A 16,559-nucleotide genomic window follows, 5' to 3' on the forward strand; every position below is an offset into this window, starting at 1 on the left:
AGTTGATATGGCCTGTATGCAGACCAGTTCCCATGCACAGAGTCACCATTCGTTGGACGCCCACCATATATCAAGAGTGTTTTATGGACAAAAGCCAGATTCTTTCTCTGGAGGAGACCAGAACATATTTGACCCCATTCACATCTTTACACTTCTTGGCAAGGAGGGCTTGATGCATCAAGAATCTTCTTTACAAGCTCTGTAAAATCAGCTGAAACTTCCAAGGCTTGCCTGTGTCTCATGAAAAGATTGTCGAAGAGCAAGTTCATGAACTCTGAGAAAAGAACAACCTAGTTCTAAGAAATTATACTACTACTATGGCTACTATTACTATTACCACTACTACTAATAATAATAACAGTAACAGCAGCAGCAGCAGCAGCAGCAGTAGCCACAACCTTGACCAAAGCCATGTTATATGCTTCCTAATGTCATCTTTCCTAATGGGTTTTTATTTGTTAACTAATACCAAATTAGCAGCCTTTCTGAGGCAGCCCTAGAGGGCCCTACATATGTTTTTCTTTTCTCTCTTTGTTCATTAAAAGGAAAAGAAAGAAGTGTTCCTTGTTAAAGACTGTCCTGTGCTGCGAAGGGCACTGGATACAAGGATTGTATTTTAGTTGAGGACGCGGGGAGCAGAAAAGATTAATTATAGTACAAATTACTTAAAACATCTTCTATCTGACAATATAATTATACCAGAGTAAGGTGAGATGTACAAATTCCTGAGGAAAAAGAAAGAACCATTTTCCATTATTTAAGCTAGATTTTAAAAACTTTCTTTCAACTCGGATGTTGTTCACAAAATATAAGGTCCAAGCTCTGCCTCTTAAGCTGTGTAAAGTCTGGTTCGTTTTCCTGCCAACAGCCGGATTTGAATAAATAAATGAGTTCTGCTCAAAGCAAATTGACCTTTTAGGGACTATCCTAAATCACTCTATTGTCCTTGGTTAAGGTTTGATTCTCAGTAGGGCGTGACCTTCATTAGGATCTTTAAGAATGTTCCAGAAGGCTCAGAAATGTAAAGGCAAATAATAGTTCTTTCATGTGCTCGGGACCTGAACACACCAGGTTTGAAGTGGCCTCAGTTCTGAGACGCCTCTGGTTGGTAGACGCAAGATGAGTGCAGAGGTGAAGAGACTGGCAAAAGCCAGCAGAGATACAGAAGAATGAGCCAAGGCTAATGCAATCCTTGCCCCGAGCAACTTGTCAAGTTGATGGTGAAGCAGCCCTGACTCTTTTTATCCCCTCCTCTTAGAGCCACAGTTTCCTAAATGACAAAATAACCGGTTGAGCGTCTTGCTACTCAATGTGTGGTCCACAGACCAGCTACCGCAGCACCACTGGGCTTGTTAGAACTGCAGATTCTCAAGTCTTGCCCCACACTGGTTGTATTTCAGAAAGATCTTCCAGGTAATTCATGTCCACATTAAAATTTAAGAAGTCCTGGGATAGCATACACTCCTAACACACTTCTTTGACCCTTTCTCAAAAGACGATCTCAAATTAACACGTTCCTCCAGACCTTTGCTTCCACACATTTCTAGAAAGACTGCCAGACCAAGTCCCTGGCAGATATGGCAAACATTTGTGACCTCAGATTGCTATTACCTGCCTGGAGTGCTGTATGGATAAAAGGCAATTAGGCAGCATCGAGACCCAGCAGGAAAGAACTCTGTGATCAATCAGTGATGTCTGCCATAGGTGCCCGCTGGGGTAGATAGGTGTGCTCCGTTATATTTTAATGAGTTTACATCTTAAAAGAGGTCTTGGAGGCAGAAGAGGGTTATGAGCGAAAGCTCTGTGATCCAGATCCAGGACTTCACTCTTGGTTTCAGACCTCAGACAAAGGTGTTAAACTCAGATCACGAAAGAGCCTTCCTCCCTTGACATTCTTCAACCTCACCGATCTACGATCAGATGCACACATACACTCAGATCACACACGCTCATGGAAGCAGATTCTGTCCCTGTGTCACAACGACCTCAGCTTCTCTTAAACCAGAGCCCTCCTCTTAAGTGATGGTTTGGTGGTGCCTGCAGGGGTGCAACCGACGAAGGTGAGGGCTATGGGAGAAGTTGCCAAGCTCGCTCTGCTCTGCTGCAGTCGATTCCCAACCCCCGACTCTGCCAGGCGTCTGTTTCCGATGAAACTAAGGAAATTCCTGACCTTGCTCCTGCACTCCCTTGTCGCTGCCTTGCGCTCGCCTCCGCACAGGCCTCACCCCCCTGTGGGCTCTGGTCCAAGCCCACAATCCCCATGGGCTCTCAGGGGCCAGGAAGTTGAACGAGGCCTGGCGCCCTGACTCCCCCGACGGTGGCTGATTGCCAGCACTGATTCGCAGAGGCTGCCTAAAGGTGTCTGTGAGGCAAATCCACCCTTGCAGGGTGTTTGAAGTCTGCTGGAGGTGAGCCAGCTGTCTCATCATGGCTGTGCATCGGGAAGAGAGTTCTAAACTGAATTCCTAGTGATGTGGCTCTTCTAGAGATGCCTGCCGCCGTGTATCCAGAAACTACATGCTACCACCAACACTGCAAAACAGAAGGCGAAAGTCCACCTCGAAATCCTAAGTGAAAGGCAGTGGTTCTCAGCTGGGGGCAATTTTGCCCCTCTTGAGGCATTTGGCAATGTCTGGAGACACTTGGAGTTGTCACAAGTGGAAGGCACAGTATTACTGGCTAAACATCCTTTAATGCACAACAAAGAATTGTCCAACCCCGAATGTCAATGGTTTCAGAAATCTTGGTGTGAGAAAACGTGGCAATTACCAAGCCCATCTCTCTGGCTTATAGTTAGAAAGCTGAGGTCCACAGAAGAATACAGACTTGTTCTAGGTGGTCCAGAGAGTGAGTCAGGGCCAAACCAGGTGCTCTGGCCCCATATCCACTCAGATGCACACTCGCAGAAGGTGGGGAGGCAGGAACAAAACTGGCCCTGAGGACAGAACATGCTCAGGCTTGTAGCAAGAAGGTGAAGAAAAAGAACAGCGGATTATAGGAATAACGAGCTTTAAGACAGTCACCACGCCCAACAGCAAAACGTGTCTCAGTGGCTCTCCCGGCATCATTCTCCTCCTTATGGGTAATTGAAAGGAGAGTGGGAGGTAAAATGGGGAGGGGACAAGCACGGAGGGAGGAAGACTGTATCCTGCCTATCCATACGATGAGCCGCAAAGAAACCCCAATGTCAGGTCATTTGGTTTTTATAGTTATTTGCTGAGAACCACCCACTAGAAAGTGGCCCTTGGGACACAGTTTTGAGATGCATTGAGGCAGATCACTGGCTAGTCTCAAGGAGTAAGCACCACTATCACGCTATGCCTCTGACGTACGACCTCCGCCGTGAACCAGACAAGTGGAGGGCTGGCCCACAGCCATGATCCTGACTCAGTACTGCGGTCTGGAGGCTGGGTCAGAGCCACTTTGTTGTCTTGCTTCAAAGTTATCCTAATTTCCCGCCTGCTGTGGGAAGCAGATGAAGCGGTGGCGGCACTGACACAAGCCTCTGTCCCATGACCTCCCTTTGGTTAAAACTGTTCATAGTCGATCTGTGCAACCCAACCAGCTGTTCCATGTCATCCAAGGAGCCTCTGTCCCATGACCTCCCTTTGGGACTGTGCAACCCAACCAGCTGTTCCATGTCATCCAAGGCGATCTTTTTATTACCACCTCCCTTGGCCTTACATTTCATGTCCTCAAAAAGTCCATTTCCAAATGGCCCGAAGTGATGTCAGAGTCGGGGCTCATTCATAACACTGTAATGAACATACTTACAATACACCCTTGAGTTCAGTGCATCTATAGCTTCCTGAGGGTGAATTCTTTAAAGAAAAACTGCTGAGACAAAGTTCATGTACCATTTTTATGACTTTTGAGACATACCTTCAAAATTGACAAATCAAACTTTTGAAAACATTGGGAACCTCTGTTTCAAACACGTAGGTATATAAACTTCCATACTGGAAAATGAGGAGAATAACTCTTTTGCCAAGATTTGGGAAGCTAAAATCTAATTCTAATCGTAAAGCCTTCCAGCCCACTCCTCATTCGTTCTACACCTGCAATTCAGGTATTGACCACCAGTGGCCACTCTTTGGCTTTGGGAGACGAGAGCAAAACTTGAAAGTCTCAGGAGTATCCAACCCTGCAAATCTATCAATGGCATAGCATACGTTATTCACAACTGCTTCTCCTACCAGATCTGAGATCCTCAAGGGAATGGGCCACATAGCTTTAACATCAGGAATCCTAAAGATAAGCAAAGCATCTGCCACGGAGTACACATTTATTTAATGGGTTGGTGAGTTGCCATCAACATCTAAACAAACCCTCAATGAAATTTACATAGCAAGGGTGCCACTAAGGCCTCTGTGAGATTCTGCTTCACCGTAAAGGTGACACCATCCCCAGAGAAATATGTTTAAATGAAGGTACTTCTTAGAAGAGGATAATAATTTAAAATATAGAAAAAAAATAAGAAAATAAAAAGAAGGTGGCTTGTGGTTTCTTAGAGTAACCAGCCAAAGGATGACATTTCTTTCTTAGTTTCCAGTATATATTTCGGGAACAGATTAGGCTTTAAATGGAAATAAGAGTGTGTATCATTCCAGGTCCTAGAAAACAGACGGTGAGAGGCAAGTTGGTTCAAAAACAGAGGGTCTGACTTTGAACTGCTTGATGGTGAACGAACCAACCTTTGCTGCAGTGTCTGGCTAAGGCTTATGTCTACACCGAGTGCCAAGGACATTTAAATGTGTGATATCTGATTTTCTGGGTGCAAAGCTCAGATGAAGCCTGGAAAACCCATCTGTACTCTCATAGCTTTTCAAAGGGAAACAAGGTTATTAACGTTTATGCAGCTTTTTGTATCAAAGATCAGGCACTGAGTGTAAAAAGTCAAGGGATGGCTCCCGTGATTAGCTCTCGGAGAAGCAGAGCTTGGATTTTGGTGAATTTGGGCCAGAACTGGAAGGTTCATTAGGATCACATTCTTTAAGGTGGAGAAAGTAAGCCCCACAGAAGGAAAGTGATTCACCTAAGACCACACAGCTAGTTAGAAACCTAGCCAAAGAAAGGAAATAACTTGGTCTGTTGACCTGCAGGTTAATGCTCTGTCTCTTGTCTCAATTCTCTTTTGGTTTTGAGTCTGCTTGTGTGTTTCATTTCACGGAAACATAAAAATCGGTGATAAATTAAATCACTCGTGCCTGATAGGCTGAGTGACATGATAAGGGGCCTTAAAAAGACCAATGCTATTTGAGATCTAGCAGACAGCATTCCAAATGGTGGGCTATGATAATGGCAAAGGGTACCCGTTGGGTCAAGGAGACAAGGAATTATGACTGTAGGTGGGATTCTGATTAAAGGTATCTTTGAACCTTCTCTTCTCCTCCAGCCCTGGCACAACACCCTTACTGAGATTTTCACATATACGTACGACTTCAGGAGACTGCTGCCTCAGTCAGCGTCCAAATACGAAAACAGAAACACCCTACGTATTGAAACAGGAGGGACTGAGTACAGGAGTTTGGTTATGCCAGTGCCGGAAGAGCTGAGGACCCAGATAGGGGAGGAAGAGAGTCGCAGCGGCAGGAAGCTGCCACCTTCCTGAGATTTCAGGGGCAGAGGGATGAAGTGACATTACTGGAGTGCAGGGTCTGAAATTAGGTGGGGAAAGCTGAAACCATGGCAGGCCTATTTAGCAAAGAGATAGGGAGAGGGAGTGGGTGAGGGTATAAGGAAGGGAAGGAGGGCAGCAGAGGAAAAGAGAGAGGAAGGGAGGGAGGGAAGAAGGGAGGGAGGGAGGGAGGGAGGGCTGTTGGCGGGGCAGGGGGGGCGGGGTATGCTGGCTTCCCTCTGAAGCTAAGGAGATGAGAAAAACGGTAAGAGATGAGTTTGAATGCCAACAGACCCAAACCTGTTTGACTCCTAAATTATGTCATTGCCCCTTACCGCGCCCCCGCAGCAGAATCTGTCTCTCACAGTGCTGCGAGTGACCCTGCACCCTCTGATATTGTCCTTCCCTACTTTAAACGCCTCTCTGGCTTCCACCGCATTGAGGAAGTGACGCTCACCTCTAGCACTACAATCAAGGTTCCTCTCCACCTGGGCGAATTCCAGGCAGAGCCCAAAGCCGCCAGTTTTCACTCTGAAGGCAAATGCGCCTGGCTTTAGGAAGGAGGCGGTGTGTTGTGAGCCGCCTCGGGCTGGCACGTGATGATGCAGGGTATGAATGGAGGCCATTCCAGCTGGAGGGAGAAGGTCATGGGCAGAGAGCGAGAGCACACAGGTCGGGGCTCAGAGAGGCTAGAGCCGAATGTCAAATCACATGGTTCCAAAACCCATCAAAGAGAAAATGGACGCATTAGGTCTTAATAAGAGAACATTCTTTCTTCGTATCTCCCATGTGAATGTATCAAGCACCACCCCCATCCCGGGCATGGGACAGATACAGTGTGAGGACAAAGTCGAAAGTCCAACTTAGGCCAAAGGAGTAGGCCCTGGAGCACCCTGCCGGGAGCCTGGACTTCATGCAGGGGGCCGGGGATGTAAGCTCAGCTGCGGATGGAAAGCCCACTCTCACCTCACTGTGAGGCATGGCCTGGAAGGGGAAGAGGCGGGAGCGAGGAGCCTTCCGTGGTGTTGCCGGATGCAGCAGAGCCTCTGCCAGCCCAAGCCAGGCCCACACCCATGCACTGCAAGCGGGACCTTGTGCTCTTCTGAGGCAGAAAAGCCAATAAACTCATTTTCTTACAGAAAGAGTATGTCTTCGGGAAGGCCCTGGGGAGTCTGTCTACAAAGTTTAATTTCTGTCGAAGAATCCCGAGTAGGCAAAGAATATGGAAAGAGGGGGAGTGTGAGGAACCACGGAAGATGCTGGCATCTGCTTGCTGAGAATTTAACTTGCAACAGAACTTTTAGGTACATAATTTCATTCGATGCTTGGAACAGATCTCTGAGGTGAGGAGATGATGAGGGCATGCGTAGAGCGTGGAAGGGATCAGGAGGTCTTCGGATCTTTAACACTCGATTCACTCGACAAGTAATGATCAAGTGACTCTGGGTGCTAGGCCTTGATCCTGGTGCCGGGGACCCAGCAGTGGACATGACATTGTCCCTTTCCACAAAAATCTCTCACTTTTGTTTTGGAAACAAACACACTGACAGGGCTTCAGGGCCCTTTAATCTTTTACCTTTTAATTTACCAAACATCTTTACATGTAAGGCAAGTAATTTCTTTTCCATTTTTATTGTTTTGAAAACTCTGGATGCATCTTACAATTGATGCAGGAATTTAACATAGTTGATATTTTTCTTAAAAAACAAAAACAAAAACAAAAAATGCTGTGTTATTTAATTAATGATGTGGATCGATAGAGTCTTAAATCTGAGTAAACATGGAAAATGTTTATAATTGGGATATTAACACTTCCCATTTGGGGGGCATTATGTAGAGGGTTTGGGGAGGGGGTGGTAATGGGGGATAAAATTTGCATCTCCTCTCTCTGATGCACCGATGCATGACCATTTCATAAACATGATCTTAGTCATTGTCCCGTGTCAGTCAATTAATGTCACCATGAAAAACCAAAAAAAAAAAAAAAAATGGAAATCTGCTCCTTTATGTTACTTAATACGAAAATGCAGCTCTTGGAAGAGGAAGGGTGTGGACTGGTCCAGTTTTGAGTCTCTGACCAATGGCTCAGTCAAGATGAGAAAGCAGATGGATGTGAGAAGTCGAGTCAATGCCTCTCTCATCAAGGAACCATCGCACAATACCCTGTTCTCAATTGTTAAGCCACAATCACCCCAGAAAACATTTCAACTCTTCCTTTGTTACACCGAAACTCGATTCCGTTTAACTGACACAAATTTCCCTCGACTCTGAAGACTGAGAACAGTATGTAGGTTTAAAAAGAATGCAGAATACATTCCAGTTCCCCTCTGAAGTGGTTCTAAATTAAGTGCGGTAGAAGAGGGTTTTTAGATGAAACATCTTGGGAGCATCTGCAAAAAGTTACCTAGGAGGCTGGATGTGTATTTGGAAATGAGGTGGCTTCAGAAACACCTGGGGTCCAGCAGAAAGTGGGGTTGCCCAGGACAGAGGAACAGGAGAGACCTGAGCTGAGTGGGCCCATGACTTACCTCCTTCTCTCCTCTTCTAAACGGGACAAGAGAAAATGTGATTTAAAAAAAATCTTGGTTGCAGAGATCTCCAGGGGACGTTTATTTTGATAATATTTCAGGCCTGATTTTCAAGAATAAGGAGGTGCCAACTGTTTGTAAAAGCTTCTATAACAGCATGATCTCTGGCCCTTAGGATATTTATCTTTTATTTATACAGAGTACTTTTAAAAGCCTGTTACTATAACAAAGAAGTAACTGAGAGGCTTCATGTGAAAGGCAACACAATGTTTTTAGAGCCTGTATGTAAAGAAAATTTGTGCATAATACTATGAAACAAATACACTGAAATACAGGTAGCAGGTTTCAGTCCTTCGCTAAATACACTGTGAACGTGGTACTGCTACGCACGAGGGAGATGAATCTGAACACAAGACACTGTCATCAAGGAATGAATGGTCTGGACAAGGAAACGGATTTGTAAAAACACAAATTTCGGCATTGAGTGACACAAGATAGGAAAAAGGAACCATGACACAGAGGAAAAAGGAGTGAGTAGCTACTTCCCTGATAGAATCAATTAAGACTTTCCAGCGTGGTAGAGGGGAGGCTTGAGTTTGGTCTAGAAAAATTACACTCTCTTAAGCCATCATCTGTACTAATGTATTAGTTATCCACAGCTATGTAACAAATTACCGCGAAACTTGGTGGCACAAAACAAAAGTAAACACTTATCACCTCACATAGTTCCATGAGCAGTGATTCGAGTGGGTACAGCTTTGTCAGTGATTCTGGTTCAGGGACTCTGATGAAGTCATATTGGAGATTGAGCCAGGGCTACAGTTCTCTGAAGGGCTGACTGTCATCCTTGAGGATCCGCTTTCAAGGCAGATCAGCTATAGCTGGTGGCGGTGCAGGTGGGACACACAAGGCTGCTTGAGTGTCCTCACCACGTGGGGGCTGGCTTCCCCAGAGCCAGCGATCCAAGAAGGCGCTAAGCAGAAACCGCAATGTCCTTGGGGGCTTAGCCTCCTCAAAAGCCATTCTCCATCACATCCATGATATCCTACTGACTATAAAGGTCAGCCCTACTCAGTGTGGGCAGGAATACATAAGGACGAGAATACCATAGGGTAAGACTTATGAGCCATGTGGGAGGCTGGCTACCATGACTGATGATGGTGCCTAAGATGGTGGCAGTTTGCTGTTATTATGTTTGGTATGTAGTGATTGGGGGTGAGAGTAATGAGGGAAGTTTGTTCAATGGTCAGACTTTCGAATCACATAAGTATTGGTTCAGATCTGGGCACCATCATATCGCTATGTGGCTTCTCTGCTGATTGGGAGATGATAAGAACTAAAAAAGCCACATTAGAAGCCATATCAGAGATGGAGGCCATATGTCGGAAGCAGCCCAACCATGCCCGTAGCCCTACATCACCTTCCTGTGGATTACAACGTGAGGAAGAGGTAAACTTCCACTGTAGTTAAGTCCCTACATGTTATGGTCTCTTTGCGATCAGAGCTTCGCCTGTACCTGAATATAGTAGTTGGTACAAAATGTTTGACTTCTGAATCTAATTTTTTTCCCATCTGTAAAGTAGGCATAGAAAAATAAACCACACATTTTTTTGTCGGGGGAAAAAAAAAAGAAGGAGGCATAAAAGTGTCTGTCCAGTGTCTGGCCCAGAACTCACACACTCATTGTCACTCTTGTCCTGTTTGAATTTATGATCAGTGCCAACACACTGGATGAAACAGAAACAGTGACTTCAGCTAATGTGTGTATCCTTCCGCCCACAGCATCGCTCCCAGGGATTTAAAACAATTTTCTCTGGAGACCTCTTTAATGGGAACTCGTGAAATTTAAATAAACAAGGCAGTGATTTTATAGAAAGAGCATTCAGTGACTGATCTGGGGCTAAGATCTGCCATGATCATCTCGCCGTCTTTAGTCTGCAGTTTCCAACTCTAGAAAATGAAAGAAAAAAAAAAAGAAGAAAGAGAAAGAAGGGGAGAGAAAGAGAGGAAAGAAGAAAGAAAAAAAAATAAAGGGGCAAGATCAATGCTCCTCAAACCCCAAGGGTTCTAGACAGCAACCATGGCAGTTCTGCTACTTCCCGTATTACAATTCGACTTTGCAGAGCATTTTGCCAAGGAGAGTGTTTCACTCTATAAACAAGTTTGCAAATCACAAGATAGACAAGATGATCTACAAGGCACCGTTTGGCTCTGCGAATCTTCCCTAACCAGCTGCAGACACTTCACCTCCAGTGATAACTCCTGCTCCAAATCAAAGAATCCCACTACTTATACTCTTAGGGGCATGCTGTTTGTCCAAATGAAATTTTAAAAAGACACAAGTCCACTGAGGACTTTCTTCACCTGGCTGAATCTATGCAACTCGGCTGGTCTGAGCCATGCCATCTAGATAGAGAACTAGATGAGAGTGAAGCATTCTCCAGCTCACGTATGTTCCAAGGCAGGCCGAGAATCCTCCTCCAAGATGCAATGGCAATTTAAATAAAGAATTAAAATAAGGAAATGAACTAGAACACTAAAATGCCATCTCTATCCAATGCCCTGGGCCTGAAATGATCAAAACTGTCATTTTATTTTATCCTCTCTTAAAATTACTACTTTTAATTACTCTACTGAAATTTCTTTGGCTAACTCATCGAATTTTCTATCAAAACTATCCAAAGAATTAATTTGTATGTATTGGCACAAAGGAATGGGCTGATAAGATGGGCCACATCAGAGTGAAAAGTAAAAAACAAACACCCCGCCCCCCAAAGAAAGAAAACCCAACAAATCAAACAAAAAATGCCTCCTCTTCCATAACCATAAGAATATACTAGATGGAATAGTAAGGTGACTACTATAATGCCCAAACAGTTCTGCACATGTTGGCTGAATCCTTGGCTTCCCTCGTGATGGTTAGTGTCTCATACCCATAGCCTCGAGTAACTTCCCAGTTCTCCCTAAAGAAGCTTTTGCTTGGAGGACCAGTGTGTGATGCCAATGTTCTGCATCTTCTGGATCCTCTTTTGCAGGTAGAATACGGTTTACAAATGAACACCTAGGGCAGCTTTGGATGGATCAGGAAGTCCCAAGAGGGCATGACGACAAAACGGAAGGATGGCATAAAAAATAGAGTCTGCTAACGTCATTTCAGTAATGACATTACATGTATGGTCGTGCAGCTGTTCGGTCAAGCAAATAGATACATCAGGCACTTTGCTTGAGGCAGGGGAGAGAGGCATGAAAATAAGATGGTCACTGCCCAACAGAATACATACAGGCTTCAGGGCAGCGTTCAGGTTTGGTTTCTAGTGATTTCTAGATATACAATGAGTAAATGAATGACTTTGGGCCAATGTTAACTTCCCTAATCCTCAATTTTTTCATCTGTAAAACAGAATTTATAACACTCGCTTCCTGGTGGTTGTGAGGATACAATATGATTTACCTCTTTTGATCCTTTCTGGGGCAGCATATGACTCTGTGCTCTGATACCCAAAGGTGTCACACAATGCTTAAACATGCAAATGGTCAATAAACGCTTGAAATCCATTAGAAATCACTAGTATGTATAACCTTGATCTTTGTATAGAGTTTTGTTCTTCTGTATTAAGTGCACTCATTCAGTCAGAAAACATGTATTCTGCATTTATTTTGTGCAGGCACTGGGCAAGGATTGTGAAAAGTAGATCTGATCCAGTCAGGACCCCTGCCCTCAAATGACTCACAGTCCAGTGGGGGAAACAACGTTTATAAAAACAAAGTGCTCTTGCAATGGCTTAACACTATAAGTGAGAACAGAGCAGAGATGGAAATAATTCTACTTGAAACAATAGAGAAGGCTCTCCAGGGAGCACGCTCTTTGAAAAATTGGTGGAATAAGGGAGTGGAAGGCGGATAGGAAAATCTTCCAGCCAGAGGAAGACAGCATGCAAAGAATGGGGGGTAAGAACTAACTTGCCCAGCCCACTTGGGGAAGAGCAGTTAATCAGAGCGGCTGGAATGGACACCGCGAGAAATGAGTCTGTTGTCGACGAGATGAGAAAGTTGGCCCAGGTCAGGGGGTGAATGAAGGTCCTCAGGAGCCAGGCTCAGGGGGAGAGGGTACCCTGGTGACCCGGTACCTTTCAGGTGTGTTCTGACTGGAGTTTTGGTAACAGCTGTATAGGTCAGCTGCACATCGTGACTCAACTCACGTCCAGGGTGGTCAAGTGAACTGAGTCGGTGACATAACAGGTAATCTTTGTCAACTAATTTGCACAAATTTACATAAATATGTCCATGTTCTTAAGTTGAACAGATGCTAGGAAACATGCAAAACAAAAATGTGAGTTCCTGGACATTTTCTCAGTCACCCAAAAGCTTATTTTCAGAGAAAACAAATGTGGGACCCAGGGGTCTGAACCTCTGGGTCTTCCAGGATCATGGGAAACCTGGGTACTTTTAGCCCTCTCCCCAACTCATGAGGGCCACAGGCACCTGGACCCCGGGGGTAATGATGGATGGAGAAGTCACCTTCACGGCCAGCGTGCAGTCTGTCCCCTGGCAACAGGCAGAGCTGCTTCCTGGATTCTGTCTGTTTTCTACCATGTTAGGAAATTCATCTGGAGAAAGCACATTCCTTCTGAGTTCACCCCATGATTAGCATTTTGTAAGGAAAAAAAAAAAAAAACCTTGAGGCTGAATTTCCTGCTCTTGGCTCTGCCCAACTCAACTCCAGTTGGTTTTCATTTATTTCAATGTGTATTTTGGAATCGGAGCTCTGTGCTTTCCCAGTCAACTCCCGTCACCTCGGGTGTGTTGTTTTGAGGGGAGGGGAGGCAGGGACACTGGCTCGTCTCCGGACTGTAAAAGCGGATTGTTAAAAAGGTGGCCTCTGACAACAGAGAGCGAGAGGGAACGAGCACGGCCCTTTCTGCTGGGCCGTGTTGGACAGAGGGCTGAGGGCAGTGACCCCACCTTCAGCCAGGAACTGCAAACCCAACCTGAGAGACAGCCAGACAGGGCGACAGTTCCCTGAAACAATCCCCCTCTGTTTGGATCCCTTTTGGGGTGAGTCTAATCAAGATGGGATGTGTGACTTCAAAACAGCTGGGAAACATTACAGGTCAAAAGTTTAAATCAAGTTAAGAACTGTCGGAATGTGCAAGCCCCACTGTTTCTAATCTGTCTTTTCCTCTAACACTGCAAAATGCTCCTCGTGGATGAAATGTCTTGGTCAGGGCTGGTGCTGACACAGGGGCCCAGGAAGGTACATTCGTGAAGGCAGGGCTGTAGGGGCTATCTGAGAGGTAGCTTATTTCCTGGCAAAATAAACAAGAGGCCAAACCCAGGAGAAAATATAAACAAGGGACACGTAGAGTCAGAATACTAAAGCTGAAAAGTCACTGGAAATCACCCGAACCCCTTTATTACAAGTGTGAAATAGGCCCAGAGAGGTTAATTTCCAGCTCGAAGTCACAGAATTTAGTGGCTGACTGACTGGAGGGATAAATACATCTAGATGGTGCCACACCCCAGGCCCAATCCCAATGGCTTGCGCCCGTCATTAGGATGGAGGGACATTCCTCTGGTCTGAGGCCTTGGATGATCTGGCTCCCATCTATTGCTCTGTTTGCTGAAACCACAGCCCCTTTTCAACATCCTCCTGGCATACTGGCCTCTTTGTCCTGTGGATTCATGAAGTCCTTTCTCACTTTTGACTCTGGGGACTTGCTATTTCTCCTTTCCAGAAGTTGTGTTTTCCCCCCTGTTCCTCTCTTATTGGTACGTGAAACACCACTACCTCAGCAAGGCCGCCCTGAGGAAGCTGCCGAGAGAGACCTCCGAGTCGCCCTCTCTCTAGTCAGCTAGCTCCTGTCCTTCCTGGCACCTCATCTCCCACGATCTTCTCCATTTGTCACCCAGTTACTATTGTACTATAAGAACCTGAGGATGGAAACCTTGTCTCTTTTGCTGTTATATCTTGGTGTCCAACACAAGACAGTTGTTCAATATGTATGTGACTAACAGATTAATCAATCAACCAGTTAGGCAATCAGTGAATTCAAAGATAGTCTCTAAATGTCCCCTGGTGAGTAAGCACTGGGACACGTGGCACATTAAAGATGGCCACAAACTGTTTGAGCAGGGGTGGTCTACATCCCTTCCCTTGATTCCGGGTGGACTCTGTGGCTGTTTGGTTAGTCGTAAAATGTCAGAAGCGGCCTGTGCCGCCTTCCGAGCTTTAGGAGGCTGCCAGCTTCCACTTGCAACTGTCTCTGGGAGCCCAGAGCTGCCACGTACGTAGTCTGGCTACCGTGAGAGAACTACCATCCTGGAGAGGCAACAAGAAGATGCTCCTGTCAATAAATAGTCCCAGCTAAGCCCACCCTCCCAGCCATACCAAGTAAGTGAGTGAAGTCATTTTGTGCCCGCACCACCCCCCTCAAATAAGCCCAGCCACCAGCTGAATACCACTGAGTGACCTCAACCAGTGCCATAAGGAATAGAAGAAACACCCAACTGGGCCCTGCTGGAATTCCGGACTGTGATGGGGGCTGCTGCTTTAAGATGCTAAATTTCAGGGTGATTTGTTATGCAACAATAGATAACCGCAAAGGGGCTCTGTAGCCAGATGGTTTGGGTTCAAATCCTAATCCCACTATTCACTAGTCAGCTGGGTGACCTGCATATCAATTTATTTTCCTTAAGTATCAATAACTAGATCATCTGCAAAAGGGGCCTAGTGAGATTCCCCACCCAATGAGCTGTTAGTACCTAGCACAATACCTGGCCAGTGATGTAAATGATCAATAAGCCTTTTCCTAACACTGTTTGTACGCTTACTGACATACCCTTCCAGCTAAGAAAAAAGATTCCAAGCATTCAAGTTATACCACTCACTTGCCATTAATTCATCCATGTTCCCCATTACCAAAGGGGAAAACCCAAACTGATTATGATTCGCAAATTCTCACCCTGCTTACGCTCAGAGCGTTGCCTCCAGCCCCTCCTCATCTCAAATCCTGTTCTGAGCCATACCTGCTGATCCACACACAAACGAGCTTCCTAAAATGACAGGAAGGAAATGGATAAATACTTCCACAGTGAATTTTTCTGAATAGGGGAATTACAGGCATATTTCTTCCTTCATTGTGATTCCTTTTTGTATTTTCTGAATCTTCTACAGCAAACACTTTATTTTCATAAAATGTAGAGATTACAAAAAACAAGAAGTGATCATTTCTACCTGAGATTAATACACTATTTTATTTTTCTCTCTTCCTCATAGGATCTGTCTGTAATGTCTTGTATTACTGAATGAATGAATGAATGAATGAATGCACTAAAAGCAATGAAAAGCCCATTGTGTATACATTAGGCAGAGTAGCATTGGTTTACATACAGAATATATTTGTAAAAATGTAAGGTTGGAAAGTTCTGTCTTTGTTTTTGTTTTGTTTTGTTTTTTTGTTTTGTTTTTAAGGTTGGAAAGTTCTGTCTTTGTTTTGTTTTTGTTTTGTTTTGTTTTGTTTTAAGATACTCATAGTGAAGTCTCTTTTTAAAATTAATTTTGGTTATTTTTTTAAAGACCAGTTTCTTAAAATGAGTTTCTCCTTCTGTATCTATGTTTATAAACTAATGACAGGCTCCTAAACACTCATTTAGCAATGACAAAGTTCCAAGACAGTGTGCTATATTCTGGTTAGAGGGATTTAGTTTAACCAAATATATATAAATTGCTTACACACCAAAGGGAGATGAGGTCTCTGGGGACATTAAACTACAGAGTAGAGATCTGCAGCCACAAACACGTCTTCTCTTAGGGCAGCAAGCGAGCCGACTCGGTGTGGCCACAGCCTCCTGGGCTCAGGCGCGGCACGGACACCCCCATGTTCCCAGAAGTCCTTCTTTCCCTCTGTGTTTCTAGGCTCGAAGGCCTTGTGTCTCCGATTCTTTCACAAATTTTCTAAATAGATTACTAGTTCACATGCTGCGTTTTTGTGCTCCGGTCGACACACCAGCTCAGGGTAACCCAAATCTGTCCAGCCTGCGTGACATGAACCCAGTGAACGTGGAAATTGCCTCCAAGTCCTTCACGCCTCCGCTGCGCACGCGGGCTCTCCCCGAGCTCCTGTTGTGGGTTCCCGTCGCATTAACGGCTAAAGCCAAGCTCCTCTAACGCGCCGGCACCACTGCCTTCCTCCTTCTCGCCTGTGTTATCTCAGGAGATTCTCAGCTCTTTCAGTCAGCCCAACAGCCTTCTTTTCTGGCCATTTCTCATCACTTAGATCTATAAATATTAATTACAAGCCTCATATTTTAAAACCCCTTTGAACATATTAACTATTTAGCCACATAAATCAATCCTAAACTAATCTTAGTGGTTCATCATAATTTCACAAGTTCCAGAACTTTCTATTTTAGCT

Source organism: Pteropus alecto, unplaced genomic scaffold, assembly GCF_000325575.1.
Source record: "Pteropus alecto unplaced genomic scaffold, ASM32557v1 scaffold42, whole genome shotgun sequence".
NCBI classification, from domain to species: domain Eukaryota; kingdom Metazoa; phylum Chordata; class Mammalia; order Chiroptera; family Pteropodidae; genus Pteropus; species Pteropus alecto.